This window comes from Macaca nemestrina, chromosome 14 (assembly GCF_043159975.1).
Source record: "Macaca nemestrina isolate mMacNem1 chromosome 14, mMacNem.hap1, whole genome shotgun sequence".
In the NCBI taxonomy this organism is placed as follows: domain Eukaryota; kingdom Metazoa; phylum Chordata; class Mammalia; order Primates; family Cercopithecidae; genus Macaca; species Macaca nemestrina.
This window is the reverse complement of record NC_092138.1, coordinates 77,508,708-77,530,806: the sequence shown is the minus strand read 5'-3', so window position 1 is coordinate 77,530,806 and position 22,099 is coordinate 77,508,708. Positions and strand designations below refer to the sequence as shown.

The 22,099-nt window shown below is 38.4% G+C and overlaps 1 protein-coding gene across 4 annotated transcripts in view; it reads right to left on the bottom strand.

The window, feature by feature from the left end:
- Nucleotides 1-22,099, bottom strand: part of LOC105481032 (zinc finger protein 462) — a 153,263-nt gene that overhangs the window by 105,519 nt on the left and 25,645 nt on the right. The window lies entirely within an intron of this gene.

Sequence of the window (22,099 nt, the reverse complement as noted above, 5' to 3'; positions counted from 1 at the left end):
AAGAACAGGAAATTTAGAGGTAAGCAGAGGCTGTGAGCACCGAATCCACTCACATTTAAAACTACAATTGCATAATTGATAATACTTACAAAATAAAATTATAATTCCTTAAATGTAGTAGTTATAATAACAATAAATCACCCCATAATAACTATAAAAGTATGTAGAATTGGAAAAAAAATAACTTAACCATAATAAAATACATAGATGGAAGTGTAAAAGCTTTAGAGGATAAATATAAACGGGCAGAGGTGGCTCACGCCTGTAATCCCAGCACTTTGGGAGGCAGAGGCAAGTGGATCATTTGAGGTCAGGAGTTCAAGACCAGTCTGGCCAACATGGTGAAACCTGTCTCTACTAAAAATACAAAAATTAGCCGGGTGGTAGGGGCACGTGCCTGTAATCCCAGCTGCTTGGGAGGCTGAGACACGAGAATTGCTTGAGCCTGGGAGGCAGAGGTTGCAGTGAGCCGAGATCATGTCACTGCACTCTTGTCTGGGTGATAGAGTGAGACCCTGTCTCAAAAAAATATATAAAAATAAATAAAAATAAAAATAAATATGTATATACGGGCAAATATTCTCAACTTTCACAGCAGGACAAAAATAAATACACATACTGTTTCATTTGTGAAGTTAACAAATTTCCAAAAAAAGGTGTAAGAACATTAATTTAGTAATAAAAATAAAAACAGACTATATAGCTTTGAATTACTAGAGGAAAGAACTCAAAAGAAAATGCAGATTATATAATAAAATGAAGAGGATAAAGGAAATTGCACAGAAATATAAAAGAGAATGCATAAAATTAATTAGAATTAGGTATATGTGATATACCAATAAATGTGAACTGGATAATTCTTCCTCTGGAAAACATCCCCAGAGTAAATTAAAAAACAATCTCTAACTGGATTTTGTCTATAAGAGACACATATATAGTAAAATGATACAAAAAGTTTGAAAATCTAGTATCATTAAACATACACCAAGCAAAAGAAAGAAGAAATCATGATTAATATTATTCATGGTTAAATTCAAGATACAAAAGCTTTTAACACGATAAAGATGAATACTTAATAATGTAAAAGTACAATCCACAATGAAGATTTATTATGAATATTTATGTTCTCTAGCAGCACCAAATAGATAAAGAAATAAAGATGGCAACAGATACAAGAAATAGGCACAAGCACTTAACAGATTAACTGGAGAAAGACCACCAAGGATATAATTCATACAATTCATAAAATTGAGTTAAGAGGTACATTTCATATTCTATATCTTGAAATAGAAAACATATTTTCATTTCAAGTATCTGTGAGACATCTACAAAAGTTTTCAAGTGCCCATGGAGGTTTATAGAAGTATTTCATGCCAGAATTAAGAGATAATAAATTACAAATTTAAAAAAAAGTACATATTTTCTACTTACAGTGAAATAAAGGTATGTTAAAAAAAAAAAACAAAGAAGAAAAAAGAGAAGAAAAATCCCAAACATTTGAGAACATTTTTTAACATTCTCCTAAGCAATTTCTGGGGTAACCAGAAATAAAAACTCACCAGTAGAATATGACTTTTAAAATGCTACATATTTAAATGTGGAATCTGGTAAAAGCAATACTTAGAGGAAACGTCATAGCTTTATGAACATTATAAATCAAGAAATAACAATACTAAATGAATCAAACATCTAACTCAAGTCCAGGGGGAAATGGAAAGACAGAAGAAGAAAAGTGGGAGAAAAGATTTGATTACAATAAAAATAAACTCAGGAATCAATATATTAAATAATAAGGTAATTTACTCAGTAACTTTTATTTGTTTTAAATATGCTATATAAAATTAAATTAAAACAATTAGCTAGCCTAATTAACAACAAAAAGGGAGGAGGGCAAAACATAAATATAGAAAATAAGTATAAGTAGAAGACAATATCCAAAAATGTAAAGGAAAATGTATTATAATTTTAAAATTACCATGTAAAACTCATGGCAATATGTGTAAAACTAATGTAATGTGTCTAGAAACACATATATTACCAAAGTTAATCCAAGAAGAAACAATATAAATGAAAGACTAGCAAACAGTCAAATAGTCAACCTAATCGCCAAAGCATCTTAAGTGACATTAAGGAATCAGTAAATCAGATGCTTTTTAAACTGGTATAAAGTATAAAGCACAAGATTGTTACCAATCTATTTCCAAAGCCAGTGTGACATAGATTACAGAGCTTAGTCCACAATAAATACTAATAAAAAGCAGAGCAATGTCATTTAGAAATATTGAGGCAGAAATTCAAAATAAAATCCAGGAGCTCATTAAAGAAATATCCCTCCAAGATCAAGTGGGGTTGACTGAGAAAAGTCAGTTTCAATACAAGAAAATCTATCAACACTCCACTATATTAAAAGGTCAAAAAAAAATAATTTTATCAGTATCAAAGAGGCTGAACAGCACTTGAAGCAATTTGAGATAAACTCAGTGTTGTACTTAATGATGAAACATTAGAAAAATTATAAGTCAAAAACCAGACAAGGATTATCACTGGTACTTAGCATTGTTGTGGAAATGCTAGCTAATGCATTTGTACAAGAAAACAAAGAGAAACAATGACTAGAAAAGAGGACATAAAGTTTTCAAAATTTACAAATAAGGTAAATTATCCAGGTGTGGGCGCAAGAGAATAACACTTTCATTTTTTTCTTAATAATGTGAAAAATTTTCAACAAATTTCAACACTTCAAACAGTTTAAAAAAATCATCAAATGTAAAACAACTGGGGTGACTGGTAAAGTACTAGGTATCAATAAACTCAACTTTCTTACTCCAGATTACTAAGAATGTTAACTCTTCTGCTGACAATGACTTTTTTTTTCCACCCTGTCTGGGATTCTTGAATGACTACTTCTAAGTCAGTAACCTCAGACAATCCATATTCAGTGATTTTAGAAACTCCAGCCTTAAGGTTATAAAGATAATTTTTTATTAACTGTGTCTGTATATCATCAATTCTCAATCAACACGTTGCTCTATCCATACATTTAAAGGAAAAGCAGGGATTTCTGGTATCATGGCAGAAGGGAGGCAAGACTAGATTGCAGCTCCAGGCAGAGCAGCATGCGTAGGCTTGCATTGTGAATTTTAGCTCCAGGTCGACTACAAGAACAAACCAGCAATCCCAAGAGGACCCAGAGGCCCTCTGAAAAAAGCAAACTGCTCCTGCAGGACCCGGGAGACACCACAAATACTGTGAGTGGCCCAACTGCAGAAATGGGAAAGGGAGACCCTCCTCTCCCAAACACACACCCCCACTGGAGAAGCTGAAGGTCTGTTTGCCAGAGAAGTTTCTGACTTTACCTGGAGCTGAGTCAAGTTAGAGAGCCAAGCAAAATACAGCGGTAGAGGAAGCAGCAGAAAGGCCCTGCGATCTCATTGGGTCCCCAAGCAGCCCATTCCTGCTTGGCATCACAGGGATCCATTGGGACGGTGGCCAGAGGAGAAGGGGGTAAAACTCCACAGGGAGAACGAACTCTCTAGCTGAACTCTGTAACAATTTGAACGGGGTGAGAAGCCTCCTGGCCAGAACTCGGGGGAGGGCACAAATCCGACATGCAGACTACACAGGTGTGGAAGAACTAAAACCCTTTTTTCTTGCAGCTGGGAGGTACATGGCCTCAGAGAAATTTTCAAGCCCATCTCACCCTCCACCTGGAAACAGACTTGGGGCTATTGCAGGGGTCACAGCGGGAGTCATACCGGTCCTTCATGACTGCTGGCTTTCCCCCACTTCCCTGAAAACCTGCATGACTCAGCAGAGGCAGCCATAATCTTCATAGGTACACAACTCCAGTGACCTGGGAATCTCACCGTCATCCCCCACAGCAGCCACAGCAAGACCTGCCCAAGGAGAGTCTAAGCTCAGACACATCTCGCCCCACCCCACCTGATGGTCCTCCCCTACCCACCCTGGTAGTGGAAGACAAAGGGCATATAATATTGGGAATTCTAGGGCCCCGCCCACCGCTGGTCCCTCTCCACACTACTACGGCTGATGGTTTTTAGAAAGTGCCACCTCCTGGCAGGAGGCCAACCAGCACAAAAATAGACCATTAAATCACCAAGGTAAGGACCCTCAGAGAGTCCACTGCACCCTCTGCCACCTCCATCTGAACAGGCGCTGGTATCCATGGCTGAGAGACCCCTTAGACAATTCACATCACAGGGCTCTGTGCAGAAACCCCCCACCAGCCTGGTGCTGGGTAGACTCGCTGGGTAGCTAGACCTAGAAGAGAGACAACAATCACTGCAGTTCGGCTCGTAGGAAGCAACATCCATAGGAAAAGGGGGAGAATACTACACACCAAGGGAACACCCCGTGGGACAAAAGAATCTGAACAACAGTCTTCAGCCATAGACCTTCCCTCTGACAAGAGCCTATCCAAATGAGAAGGAACCAGAAAACTAACCCTGGTAATATGACAAAACAAGGCTCTTCAACCCCCCTGGAAAAAAAAAAAAAAAAAAAAAAAAAAAAAAAATCACACTAGTTCACCAGCAATGGATCCAAACCAAGAAGAAATCCCTGATTTATCTGAAAAAGAATTCAGGAGGTTAGTTATTAAGCTAATCAGGGCTAGACCAGAGAAAGGTGAAGCCCAATGCAAGGAAATCCAAAAAATGATACAAGAAGAGAAGGGAGAAATATTCGTGGAAATAGATAGCTTAAAGAATAAAACAATCAAAAATTCAGAAAACTTTGGACACAATTTTAGAAAAGCAAAATGCTCTGGAAAGTCTCAGCATTAGAATTGAACAAGCAGAAGAAAGAAATTCAAGCTTGAAGATAAGGTCTTCAAATTAACCCAATCCAACAAAGACAAAGAAAAAAGAATAAGAAAATATGAACAAAACATCCAAGAAGTCTGGGATTATGTTAAACGACCAAATCTAAGAATAATCAGTGTACCTGAGGAAGAAGAGAATTCTAAAAGCCTGGGAAACATATTTGGGGGAATAATTGAGGAAAACTTCCCCAGCTTTGCGAGAGACCTAGACAGCCAAATATAGAAAGCACAAAGAACACCTGCGAAATTCATTGCAAAAAGATCTTCACCTAGGCACACTGTCATCAAGTTATCCAAAGTTAAGACAAAGGAAAGAATCTTAAGAGCTGTGAGATAGAAGCACCAGGTAACCTATAAAGGAAAACCTATCAGATTAACAGCAGATTTCTCAGCAGAAACCCTACAAGCTAGAAGGGATTGGAGACCTATCTTCAGTCTCATCAAACAAAACAATTACCAACAAAGAATTTTGTATCCCCCAAAACTAAGCATAATATATGAAGGAAAGATACACTTGTTTTCAGACAAACAAATGCCGAGAGAATTCGCCATTACCAAACCACCACTACAAGAATTGCTAAAAGGAGCTCTAAATCTTAAAACAAACCCTGGAAACACATCAAAACAGAATCTCTTTAAAACATAAATCACACTCACACAGGACCTATAAAACAAAAATACAAGTTAAAAAGCAAAAACAAAAAACCAAAGTACACAGGCAACAAAGAGCATGATGAAAGCAATGGTACCTCACATTTCAATACTAACATTGAATGTAAATGGCCTAAATGCTCCACTTAAAAGATACAGAACCAGAAGCACAGAATACATAAGAAGTCACCAACCAACTATCTGCTGCCTTCAGGAGACTCACCTAACACATAAGGACTCATATAAACTTAAAGGGGTGGGAAAAGGCATTTCATGCAAATGGACACCAAAAGTGAGCAGGGGTAGCTATTCTTATATTAGACAAAACAAACTTTAAAGCAACAGTGGTTAAAGGAGACAAAGAGGGACAGTATACAATGGTAAAAGGCCTTGTCTAACAGGAAAATATCACAATTGTAAACATATATGCATCTAACACTGGAGCTCCCAAATTTATAAAATAATTACTCATAGACCTAAGAAATGAGATAGCAGCACAATAATAGTGGGGGCTTCAACATTACACTGACAGCACTAGACAGGTCATCAAGACAGAAAGTCAACAAAGAAACAATGGATTTAAACTATACCTTGGAACAAATGGACTTAACAGATACATACAGAACATTTCATCCAACAACTGCAGAATACACACTCCATTCAACAGCACATGGAATGTTCTCCAAGATAGACCATATGATAGGCCACAAAACAAGCCTCAATAAATTTAAGAAAACTAAAATTATTTCAAGCACTCTCTCAGACTACAGTGGAATAAAACTGGAAAGCAACTCCAAAAGGAACCTTCAAAATCATGAAAATATATGGAAATTAAATAATCTGGTCCTGAATGAGCATTGGGTCAAAGATGAAATCAAGATGGAAATTTAAAAATTCTTCAAACTTAATGACAATAATGACACAACCTATCAAAACCTCTCGGATACAGCAAAGGTAGTGTTAAGAGGAAAATTCATAGCCCTAACTGCCTATATCTACATCAAAAAGTCTGAAAGAGCAGAAAAAGACAATCTAAGGTCACACCTCAGGGAAACAGACAAACAAGAATAAACCAAACCCAAACCCAAACCCGGCAGAAGAGAGGAAATAACCAAGATCAGAGCAGAACTTAATGAAATTGAAACAAACAAACAAACAAAAATATAAAAGATAAATGAAACAAAAGCTGATTATTTGAAAAGATAAATAAAATTGATAGACCATTAGCAAAATTAACCAAGAAATGAAGACAGAAAATCCAAATAACCTCACTAAGAAACAAAACAGGTGATATTACAACTGGCACCACAGAAATACAAAAGATCATTCAAGGCTACTACGAACACCTTTATGCACATAAACTTTATGCACATAAACGCAGAAAACCTAGGAGAGGATAAATTCCTGGAAAAATACAACTCTCTTACCTTAAATCAGGAAGAATTAGGTATCCTGAACAGACCAATAACAAACAGTGAGATTTAAATGGTAATTAAAAAATTACCAACAAAAAAAGCCCAGGACCAGATGGATTCACAGCAGAATTCTTCTATGAGACATTCAAAAAAGAATTTGACCAGTCCTTTTGACACTATTCCACAAGATAAAGAGGGAACCCTCCCTAATTCATTCTATGAAGCCAGCAGCACTCTAATACCAAAACCAGGAAAGGACATAACCACAGTAGAAAACTACAGACCAATATCCTTGATGAATATAGATGCTAAACTCCTTTACAAAATACTAGCTAACCAAATTCAACAGCATATCAAAAAGATAATCTACCATGATCAAGTGGGTTTCATACCAGGGATGGAGGGATGGTTTGATGTATGTGAGTCAATAAATGTGATACACCACATAAACAGAATTTAAAATAAAAATCACATGATCATCTCAACAGATGCAGAAAAAGCATTCGACAAAATCCAGCATCCCTGTATGATTAAAACGCTCAGCAAAATTGGCATAGAAGAGACATACCTTAACGTAATAAAAGCCATCTATGACAAACCCACAGCCAGCATAATACTGAATAGGGAAAGTTGAAAGCTCTCCCTCTGAGAACTGGAACAAGACAAGGATGCCCACTCTCACCACTCCTCTTCAACACAGTACTGAAAGTTCTAGCCAGAGCAATCAGATGAGAAAGAAATAAGGGGCATCCAAATTGGTAAAGAGGAAGCCAAACTGTCATTGTTCATTTGCTGACGATATGATTATTTACCTTGAAAACCCTAAGAACTCCTCCAGAAATCTCCTAGAATTGATAAAAGAATTCAGCAGCAAAGTTTCCAGATACAAGATTAATGTATACAAATCAGCTCTTCTGTACACCAACAGTGGCCAGTAAGAGAATCAAATCAAGAACTCAACCCCTTTTACAATAGCTGAAAAAAATAAAATAAAGTACTTAGGAATATACCTAACCAAGGAGGTGTAGAGGTGAAACACCCCTACAAGGAAAACTACAAAGCACTGCTGAAAGAAATTACAGATGACACAAACAAAAGGAAACACATCCCATGCTCACGGATGGGTAGAATCAATATGAAAATGACCATACTGTCAAAAGCAATGTACAAAGTCAGTGCAATCTCCATCAGAATACCACCATCATTCTTCACAGAATTAGAAAAAACAATTCTAAAATTCATACGGAACCAAAAAAGAGCCCACATAGCCAAAGGAAGACTAAGCAAAAAGAACAAATCTAGAGGCATCACACTGCCTGATTTCAAACTACACTGTAAGGGCCTAGTCACCAAAACAGGATAGTACTGGTATAAAAATAGGCAGGTATACCAATGGAAGACAATAGAGAACCCAGAAATAATCCCAAATACTTACAGCTAACTGATCTTCAACAAAGCAAACAAAAACATAAAATGGGGAAAGAACATCCTTTTCAACAAATGGTGCTGGGATAATTGGCTAGCCACATGTGGGAGAATGAAACTGGATCCTCATCTCTTACCTTATACAAAAAGTAACTCAAGATGGATTAAGGACTTAAATCTAAGACCTGAAATTATAAAAATTTTAGAAGATGACATTGGAAAAACCCTTCTAGACATTGGCTTACACAAGGATTTCATGACCAAGAAGTCAAAAGGAAGTGCAATAAAAACAAAGATAAATTGCTGGGACCTAATTAAACTAAAGAGCTTTTGCACAGCAAAAGAACAGTCAGCAGAGTAAACAGATGTGGGAGAAAATCATCCACAATCTATACATCTGGCAAAAGACTAATATCCAGAATCTACAACGGATTCAAACAAATCAGTAAGAAAAGAATCCCATCAAAAAGTAGGCTAAGGACATGAATAGCCAATTCTCAAAACAAGATATACAAATGGCCAACAAACACGAAAAAATGCTCAACATCACTAGTGATCAGGGAAATACAAATTAAAACCACAACATGATATCATCTTACTCCTGCAATATGGACATAATCAAAAAATCAAAAACTAGTAGATGTTGGTGTGGATGCAGTAAACAGAGAACACTTCTGCACTGCTGGTGGGAACTAAACTAGTACAAATACTGTGGAAAACAGTGTGAGATCCTTAAAGAACTAAAAGTAGAACTACCATTTGATCCAGCAATCCCACTACTGGGGATCTACCCAGAGGAAATGAAGTCATTATTTGAAAAAGATACTTGCACACACATGTATATAGCAACACAATTCACAATTGCAAAATCATGGAACCAACCCGAATGCCCATCCATCAATGAGTGGATAAAAAAGTTGTGAGAGAGAGAGAGAGATATATATATGTATATATATGTGATGGAATACTATGCAGCCATAAAAAGGAATGAATTAACAGCATTTGCAGTGGCCCGGATGAGACTGGAGACTATTATTCTAAGTGATGTAACTCAGGAATGGAAAAACCAAACATCGTATGTTCTCACTGATATTTGGGAGCTAAGCTATGAAGATGCAAAGGCATAAGAACAATACAATGGACTTCGAGGACTTGGGGGAAAGAGTGGGAGTGGGGCAAGAGATAAAAGACTACAAATATTGTGCAGTGTATATGTGGGTGATGGGTGCACCAAAATGTCACACGTCACCACTAAAGAACTTACTCATGTAACCAAATACCACCTGTACTCCAATAACTTATGGAAAAGTAAAACAATTAAATAAAATTAAAATTAAAAAAAAAAGAGAGAAAAGCCACACTATCTCTTCCTAAAGGAATTTAAGCAGGTAGAGCGAAAGCTGAGAATGAGCTCTTGTTATGCAACCCACCCCTTTGTCTTCCCCACATAACCATCTGAAAAAAATGTCAACTCTGGAACAATCTTAAATGGAAAAATCTTAAATCTCCCAAATTCTTTTTGCATATCCTCAGATTGGTGTCCCTGCAAATTCATGATCTCAACTCCACCCAGTAATCTGATGTTCACATAGTTAAGTCTGTCTCCCATTGCTCACTGTGTCTGAGAAGAGGAAGAGGATTCCATTTTCTCTCAGGGTTTCCCTTCCTCATCTGCACAGACACCTATCTTTTCTCTCTTATCCTCGTGCCACAATGGAAGTGGTGCTCCCATGTCCCATCATCTAAGGCTGATTCCTTAACTTGAGCTCTTGAGTCAGTCCTCACCTGCCTCATCTGGGAGATGATCTGATAGTTATCCTTTTTGCATTTTCAGTTTATCTTTGACTACTAGCTAAGTTGTCCCCACCGTAAACTCTCACCCATCTAGGGAGAACACATACGCACACATGCACACATACCAACACTCACTCATTCTCTCTCTCTCTCTCTCTCTCCATGTCCCTCTGGCCTATCTTCTTCTCTAGGGAAATTATAGATAGAGTCAAAGAGGCCTGAGGTTGAATCCCGACTCTATGATTTATGAGCTATATGAATCCTTGACAAACTATTTAAATTCTCCAAACCTCTATTTCCTCATCCATACCGAGTAATCCATATATCACAAGGTGGTGTAGAATAATCTGGATAAGGAACATAAAGCATTTGGCATAGTCTCTGGCATATACAAAAACTTAATTACAATGCCATTGTTATCATTAATTCCTCCTTTTCACAAACTGCTTTCGTGTTCCTTACTTCTCCTTCAGTCTTCTACATCTGGCTTTTGTAACTCTCATTCTGCTAAACCAAATTCATCATGGTCAGCAACAACCTTCTTAGGACCAATAATAGGATACTTTTGCTTCCAAACCTTAGAAAACCATTGTTTCTGTGCCATTCCCCACCATGGGCAACTTTTCCTCCAAATAACTGCCTTTCCTGGACACCTACGACTGACTCTCTCCACCCTGACCCCCTCCCCCAGTACCACCAATGTGTATTCATCCCTCAATCTCAACTTACAGGAGGGTTTCTCAAACTCGGGGTGCTATTCACATTTGAAGCCTGATAATTATTGTGAGAGGCTGTCCTGGGCATTGTAGGATATTTAGCAGCATCCCTGACATCCCCACTAGATTATGGTAGCATCTTCCCTAATCCCCAGTAGTGACAACCAACAGTGCTTCAACTGTCTCTCTGGAAACACTGCCAAATGACCCCCTTCCACCTCCAGAAGGGTTAGTGCAAAATCATACCCAATTGAGTACCACTTTCTCTAGAAGGCCCTTCCTGGCAACCCAAGGCTGTGCTGGACCCTTCCTAGGTACCCTTGAATCTCCCAAACATTTTCATACAGTACCATCCACTTAGTTGCCTCTTTCCCCACAGTGTATTGTGAGTTTCTTGAAAGCAGGGACTGTGTTCTGTTCTTTTCAAACCTATCTCCAGGCAGAGTCCAGAACCCATACATTGTTGTTCCTCTATTTGGAGTTCTTCCTCCAAATTTATTATAAGACTTAGTTTAATAACAAATTTTCAAGGGAGGACTCCATGCACACTAAATATAAACTGATGATAACATGCATCCCTTTTGAGAAATGTATAAATGTGGGGAAAAGTGCATCTTAGCACTGACGAAATAAGGAATTACACATTTGCTAATGCTCAGGAACTGCAAGGCTGTATGTGTTTGTCGGGGGAGGGAGAGGGCTGGTGGAGAAGCTTGAGGATCAGAATTAGAGCACAGCTTTAGCCTCAGTCCCATATGGCCATGAGCTAGGGACTGACTGGCTTGTGGCTGGAGGCGAATCCATGGATCAGCAGGGCCCTGCTGCCAGCCTCTTTCCCTCTCTATTCTTCTTCCCTAATCTCAATGTCATCTTTGTCTTAAGACTGTCTAGCAGATCTGGCATTTTTGAACTTAAGGATACTTCTACCTTTGTCTTCCTTTTCTCATATTCTTGTGCATATTACTGTGCTCCTTATTCTGTTCCTGCCTCTGGCAATGAATTTCAGACAAAGAGGAGTGTCCTTACAAAACATAATTTTTACTCATAAAACATTACTACATTCCAGAAGACTGGTGTATTTAGGGGATGAGAAGCATCACGACTGAAAAGAACTGGTCTCCAAACAGTTTATTTCTATGGAATTACTAAAAAAAGTAAGTCTTCAAAGATCGACATATTAAAGTAGAATGAGGTCACTGATGGCAAAAGTTCAACAGTGTAGGCAAAGTTCTCTTGTCACCAAAGCTAAGAACCCCAGGCATCTAGTTCTTTTTCCTACATACCAAAACCTGTACTTCTTAGGGAATTCTTAGGGGAAGTGTTCTTTCATGTTTTTAGTTAAGTGAAAAAATAAGTTGCAAAACAGAACACATAATCTGTTTCTACTCAAATACTGATAATAATATGATGCAAATATGTAAATATAGAAAAATGACCAGAAGCCATATACCTTAAACTTTTACCAGTGAAGTTCTGTCTGAAGGGGAGGTTGAAAAGAAGTTTTACCCTTTCTGAATTCCAACTTCTATAGTGTTTGTGTGATTTTTATTAGTATGTGGGCTTTACAAGTTGGAACTTTTGTTTGTTTGTTTAAATGTTTTCAGAGAAATCAGAAAACAAACTAAATAGTCTCTCTCAAAAAATCCCCAGGTTCATGAATGGTTGGCCAACAAGTCAGCCCACATTTTAGGGAATGTGTGGGTGTGTGATCACTCTGGTGTTTAAATACTTAACATGAATCCACAAAATAATGTTGGCACGTGAAGAAAAGAGGCACAGCCAAGACTGACCACAGAACATTAACTGCCTATTAGCAAGTGGACCAAATGTCAATGCTTTGCGAGCTGTCTTCATAAACTTCAGACAGGAGCAGGTGTATCCCATACAAGAGACAGCAAGGTTTAGCAGAAACACATATTTGAACAAAATATTTCATCAATCAGTTGATCTCATTGATCTAATGTTCAATTTTGTTCTAGGAGGCCCTAAGGAGGACAGGTTCTGTCCTCAGTGGATTATATACTTTACTTTCTACCCCCCAAACACAAATAAACATCTTAAATGTCACTCCAGGAAATATTAGAAGCAATATAACCCATTACCTTCTGGAGCTATATGGGATACTAGCCATGACCACCTCATCCCGCAACTGAGATCAGGTGGGAAATCTGAGATGCCATGAGGTCGAGTCTGGCTTAGAAGTGTCTTGTCATTGCCAAGGTCCACTCCACCTCACATCTAGACTGGTGAAGAGGGAATCATTGATCTGGAGCTCTCTGTCCTCATTTATAAAAAAATCATTTTCCATTGAGCCAAAAACAAATATTTATTGACCAGCTGCCACATGCCAGCACCATCCACTAACTAAACATCTGAGTGCCTACTACATAGCTAGTACGGTTCTAGACATGAAAGAAAAACAAAAACAATGAGGGAGACAGAAGGCTGGTATAAGGCATGTTCCTTCTCATGGAAGTTAAAAATATAGTTGGGATAAGACTAACATAAAAAAAAATCAGAGAATGAAGAATTCCAAACACTCTTAATAAGGCATAGATTGTTATAGTACAGTTTCCAAGTACAGAGATGGAGAGGGCAGTTATGATTAGACCATTGGGAAAGAAAAGGACATGATTTAAGGCTAGAAAGGGTGGGTTAGATAATGAATGTTCCTGTTTTTTTTTGCATTGCATTTCTTTTCATAAGTAAATAAAACCGTGATGTAGAGGGGAGGTGAACATCATAACCAGACTGAATGGTTTGTCTACGAAGAACTCCATGAATATATATAAGAAAGAGGTACCCAATACATATTCCCAACCCCAAAAAGATGGTATTACAGGAGTTCCAAGTTTTTGTTTCCATGAATGTTCTTGAAAGCTAGCAATCAGCACAGGTCACTAGAACTAGCAAAGAAAGACAAAGAAAGACAATAGGACCTCTAACTTCCTGACCTGTATAATGGGACTAAATATATCCATTTCATAGGGATTAAAAAACATAAGATCTATCCAGTTTCAAATGTCAGAGCCTTCCCTCCCTCCCTGCATTCGGACAGAAACAGGTTTCTCTTATCATCCTTGATCAGGGCAATGTGATATAATGAAAGCTGTGTCCTATCAAGATTATTTTGCCAGCATTAAGAGGGACTCCTAGAGGTGAAGAGGATTGTGGGAAACAGGCTGCTAAGCAGCTGCTAAGATGGCCCAGGGACGAGATAAAGGAAGCCTGGGCCAGACGATGCACTGGGGATGAAGAGGAGGGGTCAAGCCTACATGATATTTAGAAGGGAACACGGACAGAAGCTAATGCTTGGTGCACTCTGTCTAATAACCAGGTCACCACTTTCTGACCCATCCAGAGTAACTAATGAGATGTGGTCTAAGCTCAATTTTTTCTAACATATGTCAAGAACAGTCTGCTCTTTGATAATAAATGAAAAATGATACTTCCAACCGAATTTTAAAAGAACAGTGCCAATGAAGGTATGGAATATTATCCAAGAAGCAACAGACCTTAGGTAGGAAACAGTTTAAACAAAGGGTACTCAGAGATAGTGCATCAACCTATGATAATGGTATTCCCATAAATTTCCTATTTAACTAGAGAGCAAGGAAATTACCTAGACCAGCAATGTCAGATTAAAAAATCATGCCTGCCATGTATGTGATTTTAAATTTTCTAGCAGCTAGAAACAAGTGTAATTAACTTCAATAACATAGTCTATGTAGCCTAATATATCCAAAAATATTATCTCAATAATATTTTTGTATTTATCAGTATAAAACTTATATTTATCAATATAAAACTTACTGAGATATTTCATCCTTTTTTTTAATGAGCTTCAACATTCAGTGTATTTTAGAGTTACACAGTAGCATATCCATTTGGACCAGGCACTGTTTCAAAGGCTGTTTCACTGTTTCTAGTGCTCAACAGCCACCTGTGGCTCAGGGCTACCATACTGGACAGCACAGACCTAGAAAACCTTGAAGGATTCCTATGAACAAAGTACTTATTTAAGAGTTTTCATTGGCACTCACCTTGAGGTAGTTACCTAATGCAGCTGAACATCTGGAGTGAGAGATTTAAAATGCTAATCTAATCACATCTGTTGCCATGCTTACAGCCCTGTAATACCTTTACATTTTCCTTCAGATAAAGACCAAAGAGTTAGGGATCCCTCCCACTTAAAACAGGAAAGACTGTTGTATTTTTTTATGGATGACTGAACTAATATCTTCATATCTTCTCTCCGTAATAGAGACACAAAGTTCTTTCTTAAAGCAGCATGTCTCTACTACCTACACTGTCAAACTGATCATTTACAGAATGCACCAACCCGAGAGCTGAGCCAGCTGAAAAACACCTTCAGCCAACAGGGGCTGTTTTGCACCTCGGCCTAGCAGCACCCAGTATGGCAGTGAGGAGCATGGGTTTGCGGCCCACCTACCGGTTTAAATCCACTTTTTATCAATTCACAATGGTCAGATCTTGGCAAGTTGTATAACCTCACTCAGCTTCCATTTCCTCATTGTAAAAAGTAGTAAAGATGGTACTATTTCATAGGATTATAACAAGGATTAAATGAGGAAGTACTAAAAATCAGTTTGCACAGTCTGTTGCCAATAATTCCTAGCCATATATTTTCACAGACTTCTCTAGTCCTTCAGAAATGTCAGGATCACACTTCTCAATAATCTCAAAGAGGTTTGTAGGCAGCACTTCACAATGGATAGAGAGCAACTGACCTGCGTTCACATCCCAGTTTTGACACCTACCATCTAGTACAAGTGTGCAAGTTACTTAACCTGTCTAAAGCCTCTGTTTTCTCCTATGCTAAATAGAAATAACAATAAAATTACATCCACTGCACAACAATATAGTGAGGATTAAATGAGACAACAGAAATAGCAGGGATTCTGACTCTTAGAAAATATAGTTCCTGCCATCTCCTGAGTACTATTAGCATTACCCCTTTCCCTCTCCATCAGAGCCTGGTGCTTTCAACATATTAGTCTGGGGATGAGTTGGGCGACACCTCTTCATCTGCACTCTTCGAGTGCAGTTAAGGAAAATGAAAACAATTATGATAGTACTGTTTACTATTTCCATGGGCATTTGTTATATTACCAAATATTTACCATGTCCTTTTATCATCACTAAAATCCATCCTACAAAAGCCATAAAAAGCCATCTCAGCAACTGACTCCAAGGACTACTCTATGAAAAGGATGGTGATTTCCTTCCATGATGATACATTCTCACAAGGTTAGAGGATGTCCCCTGAATATCCCCAACTTCCTTTAAAAGACTACAAAGCATTTGTCATTTGCGGGTGAGTCATCCATGTTGTACTGGAAAGGGCTGGTCAGAAGACAAGGTTTGGGTCTCTCTCCTGGCAATCAACCAGCTATGATTTTGGGGAAGTTGCTTGACCTTTGTGGGTCTCAAGGAGAGCACATCTGCTTCATGGCATTGTGTTATGAAGAACACATTTGTATGTATACTGAAAGCCTTGGTCTGATTTCTAAAGAGCTTTGCAAATCAATGTAAGGCAGGGATTTGTTTAAAGCTGACTTCCACACTTTTATGTTCTGGTAGTATATTTCAGGAATTTGCTCTGATACAGAAGGGGGCTCTTGTGTTACGTCACCTGTGTCATCTTCCCCCTAGTTCCAAAGTCAGTAACTGGAGATCCAGACCTCTAACTTTGAGAGCACGAATGGGATGAGGCAAAGGCAAGAAGCCTGGGGCCAGGGTGACTCACAGCTGTGGAATCCATTAACGGTGAAAGGCTCTTTGCATTCCTCCTCCATGTCAAGTCTCTGGGTTAGCAAGGTACAGATGACAGATGGAGGAAACAGGCCTATTTCTTTGCAGACCAAATATTATTCATCTATGCACAACATGCGTGTGTGTGTGTGTATGTGTGTGTGAGAGAGAGAGAGAGAGAGTATATGCCTCCAAATAAATATGAAGGCAAAGATCTAAGCAAATTATTCTTCTGCTAAACTATATAAAACCAGAAACTGACTTGATGCAGTTGTCTTCTTTTCCACTGCCCTGGAGTTTGGCAAATTGAACCCCACAAATCCTTAGATATGGTAAAAATTTTCAATAAAAAATGTAAGTGAGAAGAACTCTTAGATGAGCCATTGAAATTCTCCAACATTGTGAGACTCTGAGACTGTGGTGTTACTGACTGGGGCATAGGGATGTGCAGGTTGTGTGACAAGTTTGATGATGTCCAAAAATGTTTTTACTGGTAAAAACCTAAAGCAAATAAAGCCTGCATGATATGCGTATGTATATAGCTACCTAATCTTCTGAGTTGCACTTTTGTTAAACGGATGCCAGGATTATTATAGAACAAAAGGAAAGGACCTCAAAACGAACATTCCAAACACCTTGTGCTTGGGTTTTCTCACAGCTGTAGTTATTAAAACACTATTAAACCAGCTGCTAATAATTTTCAAATGGTCCATTAGTTCTACCAATGACCTTGGGCCACCACCAATTTCAGACCTTGTCTTCATGTCTTAATCAACACATGCCACAAATGGAATCCCCTGCTCTTTCAATAGAGAAATACATTTAAAAGAAAGATTGTTGATTGCATAGGTTCTTTGTCATTAGGGAATTTGTATAATATGGAATTTAACCTAAGAACCCCAAATCCTCCTGAAAGGAAAATGGTTCCTCTGAGATTTCTCTCTCTAAAGCAAGGTGAAAGCTAAACTTTATTATTATTATTATTTTCCTTGTTTAACAGAATAGAATGCATGGATGGGTCTCTCAGGACTCTTTGGAAAAAACTCTCTTGAATATGCTTGATCAACAATGGGAACCTATCCAGAGGGGAAAAAATAAGCCAGGAAAACATACTCTAAGCTACTTCAGATAAATATCAAGAAACGTCACCTTTTCTATAATCAAGGGTGTGGAGAGGGGAAGAACTTGCAAAAGTGATTTCATGTTCAGATGTGATTTATTAATGGGACTAATGATAATTCAAAGAGAAATCAACACCATGAAAACAAGAACGCCAAGACTAAAAGGAATGTCCTTTTCTTAGGCTTGGAACCGAAAATATTTTTCTCTCTAGTGACCATCTTAACTTCAAAAGCAGAAGCAAGGAATGTCAATCTGTATGGAGCTTCTCTGGCCGCTTACTATGTTTCCATTCTTTCCACAGAGAAGGGGAGAGGCAGTCTATTGTGTGTCTCCGCCAACAAGATGAGGAAAAAAATCACTTGTTTTTAAACTTTCGGAGGACACAGATAACTCGGGGAAAACAAAGAAAACACGGAGATGAATAAAAATTATTTTGGAATATTAGATTTTAAAAATCAAGAAAGTCTAAGAATTCAAGACATGTTCAGAACTCCTAATGGCAAAAAGCATGAGCTTCAAGGTTTGTGCACCAGGGAAATGCATTTTTCTTTTTTGCCTCTTGTTGTTATTTATTCAGTACTTTTGTTCCAGGAAGAACTCTTCTTCATTACTGTATATATCAAACAATCTCCCATTTCCTAGAAATCAATCATCTCCTTTTTTCAGCTGGTGTATTTTCTGTTCCACCTCTGACTTTTTTACTAAATTAGCTAAAAATCTCCTTGATTTCCTGTACTAGCCATATGATTTGTCCAAAAAAGAAAAAGACTATCTTATTCTTTACTCAACCAGAAGGGTACAAAGAAAACCATCAGATTTTAAGGATGCCATTTAGTCTTCAAGAATAAAAGTGAGAAAGTTGCTTGGGTCATCTCTTTGTTCACTATTGCTGGCAAGATTCCAGGCAAGAGTATGTGGTAATCTCATGATAATTGAACAACATAGTCTATTATGCACTCCCTATGATCCAATATTGTTTCATGTCACAGCATGATGCAAGTGACACAAGCCTTAGTGCAGAGGACAAAGGCCGGGAATGACCTCCAGAATTCCATATCAAAGCATATGCCCTCCGACCCTAGACACATTTGGCTAACCTGAGACATTTACCCATATTATGAAGGTAAACCTAAGTGCATCATCATTGTGAGTGGGGACAAGCTTCAAATGTTTCTCGCTACAAATGGAGTTGAGCCTAACTACACCATACAAGTGTAAAACCATGTCTGTGGACATACAGAAAGAACTGCAGGTGTGTGGATATGATATTTGATTAAGTGGTTTCAAGTGCTAGATTTTTGTATGCCCAAAAAGGACTCCTGAAGGAAATGAAGGAATTCTCCCGACAACGTTTAAGTAACTCCAAACCAAGAGACCAGAAGATCACTTCCTGGAAGGGGTACTGCATGCGCTGTTGGGTTGATGACTGAAATTCTTGAGGTGCATACACACAAATGATTGTGGAACAAAGGCTGACAACAGAATTACATAGCTCAGTCAAGGCCATGAAATTCTCATAGTTTTTATTGCCAAAAGAGCTAAATGCCACCACTAGATTTTATCAACTTTTAGGCAGAATATATACAATGATGTATGCCTGGTCTAAGAATCCTGTGGGTATGTTAACTGGATGGCAGCTGGAAAGTAAGGTGGAGTCAAGCTCCATACTAGAGCATAAAACACTCAAAGAAATGGTCACACCTATTAGTTGGCCTGGATATGCGTAAGTTATCAACGCCACTGTAGCTTCTTAAGGCAGTTACCCTGCACTCTGATCATCTGGGTAAGCCAATATGTCTGAAAGAATGGATAACAAGAAAGATACCCAAATAGCTTTATTTGGGGGAGTTGATCATCAGCAAATAAAGATAGCACAAAAGCCAAATAAAATGCATTAAAACGCACCACTTCTAGCGGTGGTGGTAATGTGTTAGACCTGCTAATAACTAGAGATGTAAATACTAGATTATGAGCCTCTAAAAGGCAGGGTCTAGGTCTTTCATTTCAGTAGAGCCAACATTTAGCACAAAGCCTGGGAAGCAGTCAAATGCTCAGTAAGTATTTAAATGAATGAACAAATGAATGAAAAAGTGTAAAAAACAAGTAAGCCCAGGGTACAACATTCAGTAACAGGGAAACAGGCAGTCTCTTTTCAACTAACCAAGGAAAGTGTGAGCGGGGAAAGGCCGTGTAAACACCAATGGCAGCCACAAATCAAAGAGCAGAGCAGGCGGAGTCACAGTCTGACAAAGAGAGTTCTCCAGCCCTGTTCCCTTTTAACCAGACTCCCCCGTACCTATACCACATCCCATCACTGGCATTACTTTCAAATCCACAAGACAGCAGCAGCGACAGTAACACCCTGAGCTCGTTAACGATCACAACCCTCTGAGCTACCCCAGCACAGCGAAGCAGAGACAGGAAAGTTTTACAAGATAAATGGGGAGGCAGCATTTCTGAGGCCTCCCTTTTAAAAGGGGTGGGGAGGAAGGGTGTGTACATAGGGAGTGGACGTACTGACTGACTTCCACCTAGGTGCCCCATTAGGCCAATATTTTGCAAAACCAGGTGTGTGCAATTTGCTTATTAAAGTTCTCACCCTGGGGCAACTGACAAGACTCATCAGTCCTGGGAGATGTGTGCTATGACCCCAAGGCAAGTTAAAGCATATCCGGAATATTTTAAGCTAGAAAGAGAATCTTTCTGTTAAAGTGAAAGGGGATCATGCTGCTGAAACAACTAAGAGGAAAAGGAATTAAAAGTAGTTTGTTCCCAGTTTTGTGTAGAAATTACACCATTATCTTCCAAAAACAAAGGCTCAAGGTTAGATTGAGGTTCCAGAAAGAACATGGGAAAGGTTTTTAATCGATGATTCTGTAAGTGGTGGCACTTCAGAAGGAAATATTCCAGCAGAGGGTAAAAGCTCCAAGGTGGCCTACCTTGCCTACTTCCTAAGAGGTCCAAGAGTCAACACTTTTGAACACCAGGATCTTAGAAATCCAAGTTAACGCTCTCTCATTATTAGCTAATACGATGGGAAGAGTGACAGATGTGGAGTAGCCAATGGTAACAGACCGCAGTGGCATTTCATATAAGGAGCTATCTGATGCTGAAGACGCCAAAAAAGAGCCCCAATTATGTTTTCCAAACTGGCCAAGATGGGCAAATGGATGCAACTGAATGGGAAATGGCAGTAGTTTTTCCTATGCTGTTATCAATAGCATTCATCTCAAATTAGACGTTAGCAGACTGCTCTACCAGTGAAACACAGCTTCCTCCCTGCCAAACACTAACCCTATTCAGGGCAAAGTATTGTCAGTTCGTACATAAAAAGATAGCCATGACAGAACTCTGGTGGTAGATCTAAATCCACAGTTACAGAACAGCTATCATGTACCTAGCTCTGGGCTAGACAACCATGAATTCATGGCATGCTTTAGATTGCCAGGCACATTTATCTCCCACATTCATCTTCACAACAGTTTGTCTTTGGAAGTAGAAAGGGTTCCAAAATTACACTTGAGAGGGTCGTGTTACGAGAAAATTTATTATCACTGTTTCCTTCTAAATGTACTACATAAACTATTTAACGATAACTCAAAAAGTCCTTCTTAATCACAGTTTCATCATTCTATTTGAAATCTACAGATTCTAGTATGTTGCAAGGCAATCATGACCCCTGTGAATTCAATGATAAAGAGTTCATTTGTCTCATTAAAATAAGAGAGAAAGGAAAGAAAAAAAAATACATATATATATGCAATGTGGGTTTAGCTTTCAAGATCCAGAGGGTGTTTGCACTACTAAACAACTTCATTACCTTGAGCAAGTCCCTTAAATGTTCTTGGATTCAACTTCTCTGGCTATAAGATAACATTAAATAAATAACTTCGAAGGTTCCTTCTAGTTTTATTGCAACAAGTAAGAAACCTGTCAGCAAGTATCTTGGAATACTGATAGTCAGGGAACCAAGGTTCCAGTTGGGCTCTGCATTATGACCTTTGTGAAACTGTTTTTTTACTTCCATTTATGGAGGGAGAGGATTTAGTAGATGGCCTAGGAGGATGTAGGCAAGGAAAAGCCAGCTGTGGATAACATGTAAGAACAACATGTAAGAAGATGGTGGTGAAAGAGATGAATGACTCCCCAGCCTTATCAGGGTTAGACAATACCAACAATGCAGAAAGACAGCTCTTCATGATAGGTTATAAAACTCATGGGGAAAACCTTATCATTCGGTCAAACTGCTACTCAACAACTTAGTTACTCTGGATAAATCACCTGGACAAGCTTTTCTGAATGAGATTCTCTGCCCTTGACTAAATATTCTCTTCTTTGTTTGAAAACATTTAGAAATA